The sequence below is a fragment of the Esox lucius genome, chromosome 6, assembly GCF_011004845.1.
Source record: "Esox lucius isolate fEsoLuc1 chromosome 6, fEsoLuc1.pri, whole genome shotgun sequence".
In the NCBI taxonomy this organism is placed as follows: Eukaryota; Metazoa; Chordata; class Actinopteri; order Esociformes; family Esocidae; genus Esox; species Esox lucius.
Genome location: NC_047574.1, coordinates 14,103,322 through 14,117,550, shown reverse-complemented (window position 1 = coordinate 14,117,550; position 14,229 = coordinate 14,103,322). Strand labels below are relative to the sequence as shown.

Below are 14,229 nucleotides of genomic sequence, written 5' to 3'. Positions count from 1 at the left end.
ACAGCAACAGGACGTTCACAGAGTAAATAAGCAGCGAACCATCATCAGTAAAATACACCTCACGCCTAAATCCGGTCTCCACACATGGACCGGAAGGGCTCAGCACATTGCAGAAAGGGTTGCCGAATGTTCATGTGGAAAGTGAAAAACTTTCACAGGAAGCTCCTAATGACCATTTCAATTGTGTTTGGGATCCTGCTTCAGCTGGCTTAATAGAGTCGTAACCAGTCAGGGCACCCCAGAGAACAGGAACTTGGTGGAAAGAGCTGGTCTCTTGGGACAGGAGGAAGGGAAAATTCTCCTGGGAGCTACTTCTGAGAAAAGAAACAAGCTACCATCTGTCCAAACCCTCTGTAAACCACTAACTGTCAGTAATTATACCCATAACAATTGAATAGATGTATATTCCAGTTACTTAAACTACATTAACCTTTCCCATTTGTGAAATGTCCGGACAAAATTTATGATTACATACATAAAAACGTTTGATATTATTACATCCTTGACTTGCTTTTTGCTGTGGCTGGCATTTTTTTTGTTCACAGTTCAGACTGACCATGGATAGAAGACTGTAGTATCCTAACCAGCAAGCACAGGCTACAAACTTTTCAAAAATTTAAGCAACATTTACTAAAATACATTACACTTAAATAATTCAAGCAAATCATATTACACTTTGAAAATCTAACAATTCTTGTACTGAAAAAAGGGTTAATTTTCTCTTCTTTTCCTGGCTCTGGCAGTTTTTACAACAAACAATTTGGGATGAAAATGTAATATAATGGTTAGATTTTTCATTCATCTGAAAGGAAAAATATGGAGTATTAATACCTATGGTGTCTGATTCAGGTTGCTATTTAGGATGGACCGCATGGTTTGCATTATAACCTTGAGACCAACGAATACCAGCTCTTGCTGTTGTGTAAGAGAGGAGTGCATGCCTGTATTTCTCAAAGAAATAGATGAGATTCACATGAACCCACTCCCACTCTCTAAAGCTGCAATTCTCTAGTGTAACACATTATTTCTTTATAGAATGGTTGGGGAGTAGCTCCAGTCCTGATGAATGGAAATCTCCTTGCTGTAGTTATAGAACCATTCCTGGGTTACTGCTGTCCACAAATAAATGAAAATATTCCATATACACTTGGAGTAGGCCTTAAATTTTATAGGCTAAACATGTCCTCCACGGCAGGCTAACAGCGATCCACATTACTTCCTGGTTGGATAAGCCGTGTGACAGGACTGTAGATACTGTTGGTTGACAGAAAAGTGGAAATGGGAGAACAGTGCAGGTAGCATTTGGTTAAACAAGAACTGCAATGCTTAGAGCATAGTTCAATGGCTCAGAGGGGTGTTACTGGATGTTTGGATCTTCAACTCAACCCAAAAAGCAAGAGCTGTGTTTTAATGTAATTTAAACCAAAAGCACAAGTACCAATCTAAGTGCCAACGCTGTTTAGCAAACCACTAGTGAACATTTGGCTAGAAACATGGTTGCCACAGCCAGGAGACTGACATTTGTTCACTGGTAGACGAGCAAATTATCTCAAGTGCACATCAAAATGACGAAATGGTTAATTATCCACAAAAAAATAACTAAAATGATATGGCCATCACGGTCTACAGATTTGAATCACATTTAAATCCTGAGGTTTGAATTGCAGAGATTAGTTCATAAGCATAAATCTCAGGGATCTGGAGGGATCTGTATGGAGGGATTTTCTACGATCCCTTGTAATGTGTTTTTCAATCCCATTTTAAAAAAATCATAGGAAAAGACTCAGTGCAGTTAATTTGAGAACTGTTTCATTTTGGTGGATTCCCTTGACTAATTAATGAGGTACAATATATTCTACAACAATATCACTCATGACCCGTGTTTATTTTATTCCAGATTTTTTTTCATCCAAAGCAATCGGAGAGCCTAAGTCAGTTGTCGTGAACACAATTTCATTTAAATAACATTAAGATAACATAACTAAACACAATTTTCAACTCACACTAGCAATGAGAAACAGTGCTCGACTTCTTTCGAATTTGACCAGCCACTGGGTGGCCATGATTTGACGCCATGATTTGACTGGTTTTTAAACCAGTTCTCTGGCTTGATTCAATCTTCTTGGTCCTTTTACGTTCATCTGAGACATGTGCACTGCAGACAGCACAGGTTGTTCTGATCTCAGACCAGGGTGGGACAGTACTGGTGCTGAGCCAAGAAGAGGAGGAGGAACAACATCCCATGAATGATTGGTTGCTTAGCAGTGTGGTTCCCAAAACATCTGTACCAGCAACGAGCGCAAAGACGAACTCACGCCACTTACCGTTTCCTTCTTCTATGCTGCTAACACATAGATATGATTCACTCTTGGAACTCCCATCGGCAGCATTTTAAGTCTATTTGATGACATGCATTTGTCAAGTATTTAGGTTGTGTTAACATCTGGGCTGTATTACTGGTGAGGTATACAACATGGGACTCTTTATACAGTCATTTGTTTTTCGATGATTGTATTAAATCAGGTGAGACATTGGCTAAAAACAACAAATTCAATGTTCAATAGAAAACAGGAATTATGAAAAATGCTTGTTATATTAGTGCCTAACTTTTTTCAGTGCCAGTTGGAACCCACATATTCTAGAAGTCCAATTCCGAGACGTAGATCTGCTCCACAGAAAGAACTCCCCTCCACCCTGCCTCCCTACAGGGCTGTAACTCCTCTCAACTCAGAGGAGCACCAATGCACACATACTTTGGTAAAGAACTGGACCATATGGACAAACCTTTCGCCCATATATTGTCTGAATTGATCACATAGCTTGATCCATATTAATTTCTATTAACAACCTTATAAGAAAATACAATTCATTTCTGAGGCCCAATTGAATTAATAATATAAGGAAAAGGGCGGTGACAAAAGGTTGGTTGTGGTTCGGTTTGGTCTGTGACAATTATTTTAGGTTTCTCCTCCCAGCCGTAGTCATGGATCATCTGTGTGTGCTGTTAGCCCTATCAGATCAACTTGTGGTGCGTAATGATCTGCCCAGAATGGACAACCTCTCTAAAATCCATCATATTTCACCTTGGATGACCGCCAGGGCATCTCTTACCATATTGCTTCCCTGCAATGCATTGTGGGATGTCATATTAATCTATTTAGACTATATATACACACACAAGCCTCTCTGCTTGTTCACATGGTTATAGAGCAAAGCTGCATAGGAGTTCAGCTGGGTCATGCAGTCTGACTTGTTCGGCAAGGGTTACAGCAGGACACGCTAGCTTCTGCGGTATAAGACGCCACTGTTAACTTGAGATCAAATCTCACTTTAAATATATGAAGATCAAGGCCATCACAAAGATACTGAGCATCAAAAAGGCTAGGTGTTAGTAAGTGACCATGCAAGGGAAAGGTAGACTAGTCATTGTAAATCCCCAGTTCTTGTTGCGATCTGCTCTGCTGCCTCACATAACCAACTGCTTTTAGGTGACATTACTAACAGGTCAGCCAATTACACATCCACCTTCCCAGGATAGAATTCTGGGGGTGTTCGTCTTTGAGCCAAGGAGTTGAATGACCAAGGACACTCTCCCAGGGCCTCCACTCCTTTCCCAGCATGCCATGTGTGGGACAGAGAGTATTTTTGGGAAAATAATACGCGTGGGGCAAATCTCCTTAATACCCCCCCCCCCCCCGGCTCAACCCCCAATCCCCTCCCTCAGAGCTGCAGCCTTGATCAAAACTCCCACAGCAGTGTATTTTAAGCAGAGATAAAAATGCTTACTGACAAGGCGCGCGAGAACTCGCACACACACACGCACACACACATTTGTATGGCTATCCTCATAGAAATCGCATTCTCCCTTGCCCTAATTTTAACCCTAACCCTAATCTAAACCTAACCTCAATAAAGTAACATTTATGCCTAAACTTTACCTCGATGTAATGCCTAACCTTAACCCTAAACTTAACCAACAATGCCTAGACCTTAAAGAAACCCAAATTCTAACTCTAAAATAAATTGTAAGTTTGAGCCGGAAATTTATTTTTGACTCATGGGGACCGGCAAAAGGTCCCCATGAGTCAAAAAATGTCTGGTTTAACTATACTAATTCGTACAGTTGGTCCACATGAGTATAGTTAGACCTAGAACACACACACACCCCCACACACTCCCACACCCAAAAAAACAACAACAGATGTCCAAACAAACCGATTTCATATGAAGGAGCGTTCCAGTCCTGTAGACAGGAAGAACTGTATAAAATTACTTCAGAAAAGCTGCCATGACGCTGGTCAACATAGCCAGTTATGCCAGAGACCTTTAGCCCCAACAGTGGACAGAAGACAGGGCTTTACATGATCACAGCAGCATGCGTGTTGAAGCCATCAGCTGCTCTCTCATTATAATCATTAGATTAACGACATTGACGAGACCCAACAGGTACTCGGCTGAGCTAGTTATCCAGAGTTTGAGACTGGCCTGGCAAAGCCCCAGACAACACACACACACAGTGTGAAAAAAGAGAAAGTAACAATGTCAGTCCAGATGTAGCAGACCCTCGCCTTGTCCCAGAGGAAATCTAATGGCTCATTTCCGCAGATTCACTCTGGGGCTCCGCCTTTACAGTTCAACAACCTCGTGGGGCTCCTCCATCAAGTTGAGGACCTGAGCAAACACTGGGTTTCACACAGACTCCACATTAACTCTTCACGTCACCCTCTTCCATAGCCCCTGACTTTGATGCCGTAGGGTCCCCAGGATGTCGAAATGTAACTGTTTAACATTAAATTATACAAATGTATATTGGTGTTTACATTTTCCTTATGTTGACATTATGAGGGGGTGGGCACTGCCGAACCATTCTTCTGAGACAGAACCAATAAATAAACACTGTGTCCATGGTAAGTGTTTTATTGTACTCCTAGATACCATTATTCCAGAGCTGCCACATTTGGGAGTTTCCTAACCCAAGTCTCAGTTTATTTGGAATTGCAAGTGTTTACTGCTTCCTCTGCATTGAATTAACATGCACACAGCCCATGTAGGGTCACGACTAAAGACGTCTGAAACAGACACACAAATCAAACCAAAGAAATCTCGGCGACAGTTGCGTAGGAGCTCTTTCCCCACCCTCTCAGTGTAAAATGGTTTACCATCATAAAATGGCAGAACGTGATACAATAAAAACATTCACAACTAATTACATTCTCAAGGACAACCTTATTGCCAGAGTCCTGAGATCACACACACCTAGATGCTAGGCCAAGGGCCACACCGACCTAGATGCTAGGCCAATGGCCACACCCACCTAGATGCTAGGCCAAGGGCCACACCCACCTAGATGCTAGGCCAAGGGCCACACCCACCTAGATGCTAGGCCAAGGGCCACACCCACCTAGATGCTAGGCCAAGGGCCACACCCACCTAGATGCTAGGCCAAGGGCCACACCCACCTAGATGCTAGGCCAAGGGCCACACCCACTACTAGGATTTCACAAAAATTGCACCCAGTCAAAAGTGAGTATACGGACCCATAGCAATCATGAGTTCAGCAATAGACACATTTGGCGTAGGTCCAATCCACTATGGTCCACCTCTGGATAAACTCCTGTGCCCTGTCCATCGTCACACATTCCACAGACCCAGCCTCTCTACACACTCCTGCGGCCGTCTAAAACCAACGGTTTACAATCAGGTGGTGATGCTACACATAGTTGGTTGATAAGGGGAGTTTACCCCATACTATGCAAAGAATTTTGAGTACCTCAGTTCGTGAAAGGCATTATAAAACACTCCAAAAGACAGGAATCAACAGTGTTTACTAAATCATCAAAAGTTTCAGTTTCACTCCACTCTGACTGCAGCCAACCCATAAATCTCACAGAAATGTACCAGTTCAACAAAAATTGTCCTGTATAATCTACACTCTCACAGGTTTCTTAGGATAGACCAATGCCATTTGAAAAGTCTGCTCAGGTATTAGAACAACTGTCATGTGGCCACTTTTATTCTAAAAATCCAGAAAATACCCATGAAATAACCCACAGTGAATAAAACAAACAGCAGGAACAGTGAAATACATTTTCATTAGCATTTAGGGCAAGTCTGTGTTGTGTTGACATCCACAGGATCCCAAAGCTATAAAAAATAAAAGCACCAGCTGTTTGAAGGGTGAATTATCACTTTTAGGCAACAGTTACGGAGGAAGGAGTGGCAAGAAACCACATTAGCCAATGTCTCTGTAGTATAGTGTATAAGTACAGGACTAAGTACAGACAAATCAGGAACCAGCAGTAGTTCAGAGTGTAACCCCAGCTAAGGCCATCCCTGGGCCTCAATACCTCAATGGATGGAGAGCATAAAGAAAACCAGGAACTGCACCAGACAGTTTTAACATGCCTTATGCAGGCTGTGTATAACAAAACGTTAAGGTCAAACTTATTTTCTGAACTCAGTAGACAAACAGCATGATCCAAGAATTAATTGCTGGGCCTAACTATTTGGGGGAGAATAATACATGTCAGATACCATAAGGTAAAGGACTGGAGAATGGACCAGAGGTACAGAGGATATGAAAACTGATAAGACAAAGTTAAACCGTGAACTCTGATGTTCCCAAATACAGACAGGTAGAGAAAAGTGGTATCAGTCTCATTAAGTAAATTGAGCAAGAGAGAGAGCTGAAAACAGAGGGGTGTATTTTTAGCCAGGGCTGTGCCACTGGGCAAACCAACCAGTCCTCTGTCGCACTGTTCCATTTCCTACCTGCTGGCAGCATTCCAGCATTTCTCCCTCCCAGCTTCCTTTCGTCTCTCTGATGGGACTCAAACCCACTTACCGCAGCATGAAGGATGAGCCAGAGGTTCCTAACAGGCAAAGTGACCCCAGCTCAACAGCCACTCTCACCCAGAACAAAGCACTCAGCAAAGAGATGCACAGCAAAGCCGACCAGGGCTCCAATAGATGGAGAATCTACATCCAGGAAATACAAGTCAGGCCAATCTATTTCTCCTAAATCCACTTACTGGAATATTCTGTGTCGAACTGACTTGGAAGAAACACTGACACTGTAGAAATCTGTAACAAAACAGAAAACTTAATTCCATGCCAATATATGGCATATTGTTCTTTAGGCCATCATCTCATTTTGATGCATTTCAAAAAGCAACAAAGGGAAACCATATTTAATAAGAGCAATGATCTGGAGAGGAACAGAATCAATGCAACCATAAGCAGAATCTCATTCTCCGGATTGCAGATAGGGAGCGAGAAAAGGAATAGGACAGAGAGAATTGGTTTCCACTGCAGGGCAAGATGTCCTCATTCCCCAAAATAGAGCTCACCTGCCTGCCACCACTCTCCTCAATGAATTTCATTCCTTCTAGAGAGCTGGAAAACAAGTGTTTCCGACTTCAGTACATAAACCCTCATCACTTCACAAGACAAGAAGCCTCTGAGAGGTTAACAGGATTCCCCCAAGGGAAAGTGTGTGAACACTGTACTAATTACCGTGGCAACACAGATACCGACCTTATTCCAGAAGAAAAAAAAAAGAGAAAGTGAGAAAGACAGGGTGATACACTAATTATTCTAATAACAGTTACTCATAGGCTACTAGAGCAAAACAAAACCAACAAACTATCACCAAGAGATCCCTTGCAGGCCAGTGGCAAGGGAAACTACAAGGGACTCAAATCCCAGGACATTGCACTAGCTAGCACGACATGGAGAATTGTTGAGTGAGGGTGGATTGGAGAGCCAACAACCTTGAGTCGCATTCAGTCCAAAAATATGAAGTATCAGACCCCTTACCTTGTACCTATGTTCATTGTGTTAGGCCAAACCTTTGAAATAAATATTAATCAAATCCAACAACCAACTTGCTTGTTTCTGTTGTAAAATGGTAACTTGTGTGAATGTAAAGATTATTATAGCAGGTTTATAGGAGAGATACAGCAGGATTATATAACTCATTACATCTTACAAATTACTAGAAAAAAAATTTATGTAACAAATTATTATGGACCTTCATTCAGTTTTTTGATTGTCCAGTTCTCAAAAAATTATTGAAATGAAAGCCAGACAGGCAGCACTGAAAATTCCTTGAACAATTGAAAGTGGACTAATTTTGAAAGCATAGAAATATAATCAACTTTCAATTTGATCCTCCCAGACAAAAATTCTGTCCCCAGTACAAATATTGTTTGGATAAAGTGGGATGTCTTGGATCCTGGACTGTCTGTATTATTATTATTTTTTAAGTATGGATTATTACAAAGAATGTCCTGACTTAACCTAGAGAAAGTTCATATTATTTACATTTTTACAAGTATCAACTGAAAGTGGTTCCAGGTATTTGGAACTCCAGTCTACCCACTTTGTTGCCACAACTCCATTATCTCATACTAGCTTGTACAGTGGACCCTACCAACTTTCCTAACAATGGAGCAAATAACTTCAGTATAGTCTTTGTATGGATGTCACGGTTTCCACTTCCACGGCCAAATGCAAGAATTATGTGTATGGCCATAGTTGAAAATGGTATAGGGTTTTGTGAAATGGTTTGGTAAATATTCAGATTCCTATTACATCGCAGAAGAGGATTCAAATTCCTAACAGATTCTGTAGCAGATCAATTATTTACAATCCAACTGCATCACGACAGTCATTGAAAATCGGGTCAGCAAAGCGTCTTTAAGCAAAGCCCATGGATATAATCACAAGGCGCCATAAAGGCCAAAAACCCACCTCGCTCAAAATAGCAGTTTGGCACAAAGTTGTGAATCTGTGAGGCAAACGGGCAATTTCAACAGGGTCGTTTCAACTGTTCGAGCGTGATTTAAATTGTCCCAATGACGTGACATCACTGTTTTCAACTCGACATCAAAGGGTAGCCTCGAGCCACATGTAGCGGGGAGCAAAGACAAGTGATGTGACACAGGCCTACCTACAGTGAAGGACATTGCCAATTATAATATCTTATTACAAAGCCTAATGGGTTTTAAGTGATATAAATAGAACTCAACATAATTTCTTCTGTAAAAGTCAATTCAATATCATTACTCCCAGTCAATACTTACAACCACATACATTTAAAGATTTTGCTTTCAATGTCGCAATTGGTGTTTGTTTTGAAATCCGCGTTGTGTTCTACAAACAGGGCGACTACGCCTGCATCTCTTCATAAAACAGTAGCTCCAATGCATGGACCGTTACCCTATATAATAGGCTGCCTCCTTTTCCAACCTCCATATTAACATGGCGCAATGTGCGGGCGAACCGATCCATAGAAGCTCTCTGTTAGCCGGTGCAAAAAACAATAACACACACAACAGGCCTTAATCTTCGAAGCAAACCCCATTTATACAGGGTGAAACACAACAGGAACCAATTCTGTTTGGATCATAGCAACGTCGATAGAAACAAATCAGTCCCGTTTCCACAACATCCTATTTGCAAACAACTGATGCTGCTACAATTGAGCAATTATTATGATAGGCGAATCTGTTTTCACTGGTTGCGCACGTAGTCTCGATTGCGAAAAGAGCACCAAGGACAAAATGATAAAACTTACCAATCAACAAATTCGAAATGAACTTCACCGCGGAGAAGCCTGCAACCAGCACGTAGCCAAAGACTGGACGAGAAAAACGCAGAATCCTGCTGGAGAAGTCCTCTCCAGTCTCCTCCTCCCTTGCTGCAACAGCACCGCCAAATGCAGCACAATCTCGACAAGGGGCGGAGACTTGGCCTGCAAGGTCTCACTCACGCACCATGTGTGTTCTGCGCAAGGCTACTTCAAGCGTGATTTAGCGTATTACCACCATGCCTAGTGGAAATTTAAATGTGGATATTATTACGTCCTGTATTTCTGTAGCAGAATAGATATTTAAGTAATCGTAGTATGTTAGGTATAGTCTACTTAAACCAGCTGAGAATTAATACCGGAATGGTAGCAGGTTAACCTCTAAATTGATTAAGTGCTGAAATAGTAGGCATATACGCATTGGAAATGCTTTGGATTCTTGGATGATGCCAGGGTTTCCGCTTGAATTCAGATAAAAAGTAGGCAATGTTTTACAGATGTATGTTATAATATGTAGGCATACTATTAACAAAATGACTAAGCAATGGAGGCAAGCAAATAATAAAGATTTCCACAAATACAAATATATAGTATCGTAATTGATTGTTTTTCGATCAAATAGAAATTGAAAACGTTAGAGCATGTTTACCTGTAGTTTTAGGGAATGGTCATCAAGGGAACACTAAAATCCTTAACTTAGCAAATTAATTTAAATATTGTCTCAGTCTGTTTTATAACAGAACACAACATGCCACAAGGCTAAAATTTACAGCATACATATAAAACCAAACTCTTACATTACATTTAAACAACATTATAACAACAAAGGAGTCCAGTGGAGGAGATGTCTACTCTGTGTCAGCTGCTGCAGACCATTTGGTGCTGTGTCACACAAGGTCATTTTGGTGTCAGCTGGAGGCAGATAGCATTCTTGTAGCAGGGATGGCATGTTTGTTTTGCTCCCTATGGGGCATAGCTTTGTACCAAGTTTCAAAACCACAGAAATGTGCTTCTACACACATTTTCTTATGTTTTCTGGAAAAAAAGGATCCAAAATCTGGATTTGAAAAAGTGAGACATGCTAGTTTTAGGTGTGTGTGTGTGTGTGTGTGTGTGTGTGTGCTAAACATCCAAATAAATGGAAAAGGCCAACCTCTTTACAAGGAGGGAATTATATTGAGTCTGTAAAAGTGGTTTCCATTCACTACAATGACTTTATCAGATATATTGCTGATTATTCATGTGTTAGCATTTTCCACTAAATTGCAGTAGCAATGCCAAATACACTTTCAACAATAGTTGAAAAGAGTGAAAGAGAATGTTTGTTAGTCGCCACTGTGCTGGATTGAGGTAGGATTTTCATGACAGTGATCAGTGATCAGTGATAGTTGTTCGGGTGGATTTTGTGAATGGTGGTTAAATGGTTGTCTGTGGTCAGTCTGTAAGGAACCCTGTTGTTTCTATGTTACCTTTACACAACCCAAAAAGAATAGTGATCATTAGATGTGTTCTCAACATTTGGACAGTTTGTTGTACAGACATTTTATTTGAAGAGATCACCACTGTTTTTACTATGTAAATCTGCTTCTCAAGTTCAAATATATCGACGACCTTGAGGGGCCCCAGGATTCTCTCCGGCAGAATTGGATCTGGTCAGCTTAAGGATGCAGCAGGTTCATGATGACATAGGGTATTTCCATTCAGACACTGGATAACATAGTGAACAGGCGCAGCCATGTTTGTTATGAAATGTGAGGCTGTGAAAATGACAGAGGTCAGTCCTTCTGTCCAACCGCAAATAGTTTTGAATAAGAATTAAACTTAACCCCTGTTAAAGCACTTTCATCAAACCTAGAGAACAAAGGGCTGGTTATGTACCACATTACTAAAACATGTTTTCGCCTTAGCACAAACGTGAGAGAGAACAATGGCCTTGTCAATATTTCACATATTTTCCAGCACAGGAAATGTGCAGTAATTGCTACCAGCTTGGTTTTTGCACACAATGGATGTGGATTAAACAACATATATCAAAATGCTAGCTCAAGCAAGGTGACACAATATATACAGTGCTCTCAGTTATATTATTACTGCTCTCACAATGAAATCACTGTGCATTTCAACTGTTGTTACAAGAAAGTTGGCCTTAGTTGGCATCTAGTACTGGTTGCCTAGCAATCATGTCCTCCCATCACACACTCAACAGGTGAAGTGATGCACTGGCATTATCCGCCCCCACTGTATGCTAATGTCTAGAGAAAGGTTAACACAGACACGGGCCATGGACAGATAACAATTTATGTCATTTTCAGCTGAAGACACAGGAGAATGTTAGTTACTGGATTCATTGAATGATTCATACACAGGACATAACTGGGTTAATGTGGTCATTTTGATAATCTGTCGGCCAGAGCAGGGAAATGCGTATTAAATGAATCAATCAATTAGCAAAAAGTACAGTGAGGGGGAAACATTTGTATTTTTCATGTAGTGATCCCTTTGACTCCCTGCCTACAGCAATGAAGAGTCTGCCATTGACATTGAGTGCAAATAGGATCAATACAGTAATTTGAGTGATTTTAAGGAGATCCAAGCTCCTTACATAGCAGCTGACTGAAACACTTGTCTGTATGAGGTATTTGGAGATTGAGACATACTGAACGAGTCAAATCCTTCCCCGTAGTGTGGTTACCATGGCCACATGGTTGCCGTGGAAGTGGCCTGTGTTTGAGGAGGAGGAAGAAGAGGAGGAGAGAAGCGTAGAGGGAAGAGGTTGAGGGGGCAGAGATTCTATGGCGGATTTCAGAGTGAGGAGAGTGAGTGGGCTGGGTGCTGCTGTACTCCGATCACTCACTCTCCTCTTTTATCCCTCCATTTACTTATTTCCTGGCTACAATCTTTCTCGCTCTTTCTCTCTCTCTTTCTATCTCAATCCGCCTGCACTTGGGATCAAGCCAGAGGGCATCTGACGGCAGGAGAGAGGAAATATCACTGCAGTACTCAAAAATAAAACATGAAGATTGTCCATACATTTGCAACACTAACAACATGCCTTATCTACAGTATATTGTTGAATATAACTTAGTTAACTATTCCGAGGTTAAGAATACACCTTATGGGTCTGTGTTCTCTAAGTAAGTAAGCTCTCCAATCTGATGTTAAACACGTTATTCTCTCATTTATTTCCCCTGCCAAGCAATGGACAGGGGCCTCTTCTCTATATTCTGTCTGTTTTGGAGCTGGTTTAGAGTTGATGCAATCAGATGGGGGCTTTCAGTAATGACCTTTAACAGAAGACTGGCAATGAAACGCAAGACTTCGACCGGCGGCATGGCTTTGTGTCAGTGATGGCACAGACTGTGGGAGACTAATAAGCATGAAAGCCAGACACTGAACAATACACACTTTCAGAGACTGTTGAGCTCCAGAAGGCTTGTCAGTGGTGAGGGGATATAGACTTGTTGCTACTAACATCTGCTACAAGTGGTGATACATTGAAAACAGACTGCTAGCCCCACAGATAGCTTTTCTTTTGAATAGTATTTTGTCACCGATGCAGTACTTTGTGAGTGGGAGGATGTGTGGGCATATTTTGATGCATGTATGCAAGTGAGAACTGGTATGTCTGCAGTATCTCCATTTAGTGTCTGTGTGTGTCCTTTTCTTACTATACTTGTGAGGACCAAACATTTTAATATTCTAACAGAGGGATTTTAGTTGATCTCCATTAGGAAACAGGCTTTTTAGGCTCAGGGGTTAGTTGTAGGGTAAAAGTTACAAATTGGATTAGGGTTAGATTGCGGCTAGGATCAAAGTTTGAGTTTTGGTGTGTTGTGTTGAGTCTGTGTGTGTGACTCGTATTGTGTGTGTGTGTGTGTGTGTGTGTATAAGGGTGTGTGCTCGTGCGTTTGTGAATGAGTGTGTACTCCCGTAGGCCTACTGTAGCCAAGACACCAAGCAGCAATGTGCCTTTTTCTCCCTAATACTGATGAATATCTTTGTCCAGCAAGAAGAGCCGCCACTTTCTTTGTGGAAGCACCACTAGTGACTATTATTCCTTAACAGCACAGTATTGAATATTACAGCACAACAACATACAGTTGCAATACACACAGGCCTGTGAAGCAATGATATGCCACTGACTCATTGTCATGGAAACGCCAGCACTGGGATAAACAGCATACCAGGCAGACAAAGGCTGATGGCCATGATCAATGGGACGGCACAAGGTTATGTAACTGTAACGGATTGAGGCCTGAATGAGCGGGTATCTATTGGTGTATGTCCTATTCCCAAGGGGACATAAATCCGCTACTTTTGGCTGTCTCCAATCAGAGGGCCTCCTCCATTGTCCCAGCGGAGAGGCTCCAGTGGGGATGGCCCAGGGGTTGGGCCCGGGAGGCATGGTAACACACTCATCAACACACTGCACAGCACACCACTTCTGCCCACACTGGAAGCGGGGGCGCTGAAAGGGTCGCGACGTGTCCAGGACACAGTGAGGAAAGACATACCCAGCCCTGAAACATATCAGTGGCAAACACTCCAGGGGGGAAAAAAAGCAACCAGACAGCCAAATCTTTAGACGGAGGAGTTATATAATGTCCTGTTTTAGAAAGCGTGTGTGGGAGGATGGT

The 14,229-nt window shown here is 41.7% G+C and overlaps 1 protein-coding gene across 1 annotated transcript in view; it reads right to left on the bottom strand.

The window, feature by feature from the left end:
• Window positions 1-9,714, bottom strand: part of LOC105010452 (spectrin beta chain, non-erythrocytic 1) — a 70,005-nt gene extending 60,291 nt beyond the window's left edge. Inside the window, exon 1 of the mRNA XM_010869783.4 lies at window positions 9,581-9,714. The gene's annotated coding sequence lies outside the window, so the exon portion shown is untranslated. The remainder of the gene's footprint in view (window positions 1-9,580) is intronic.
• Between the last annotated feature and the right edge of the window lie 4,515 nt (window positions 9,715-14,229).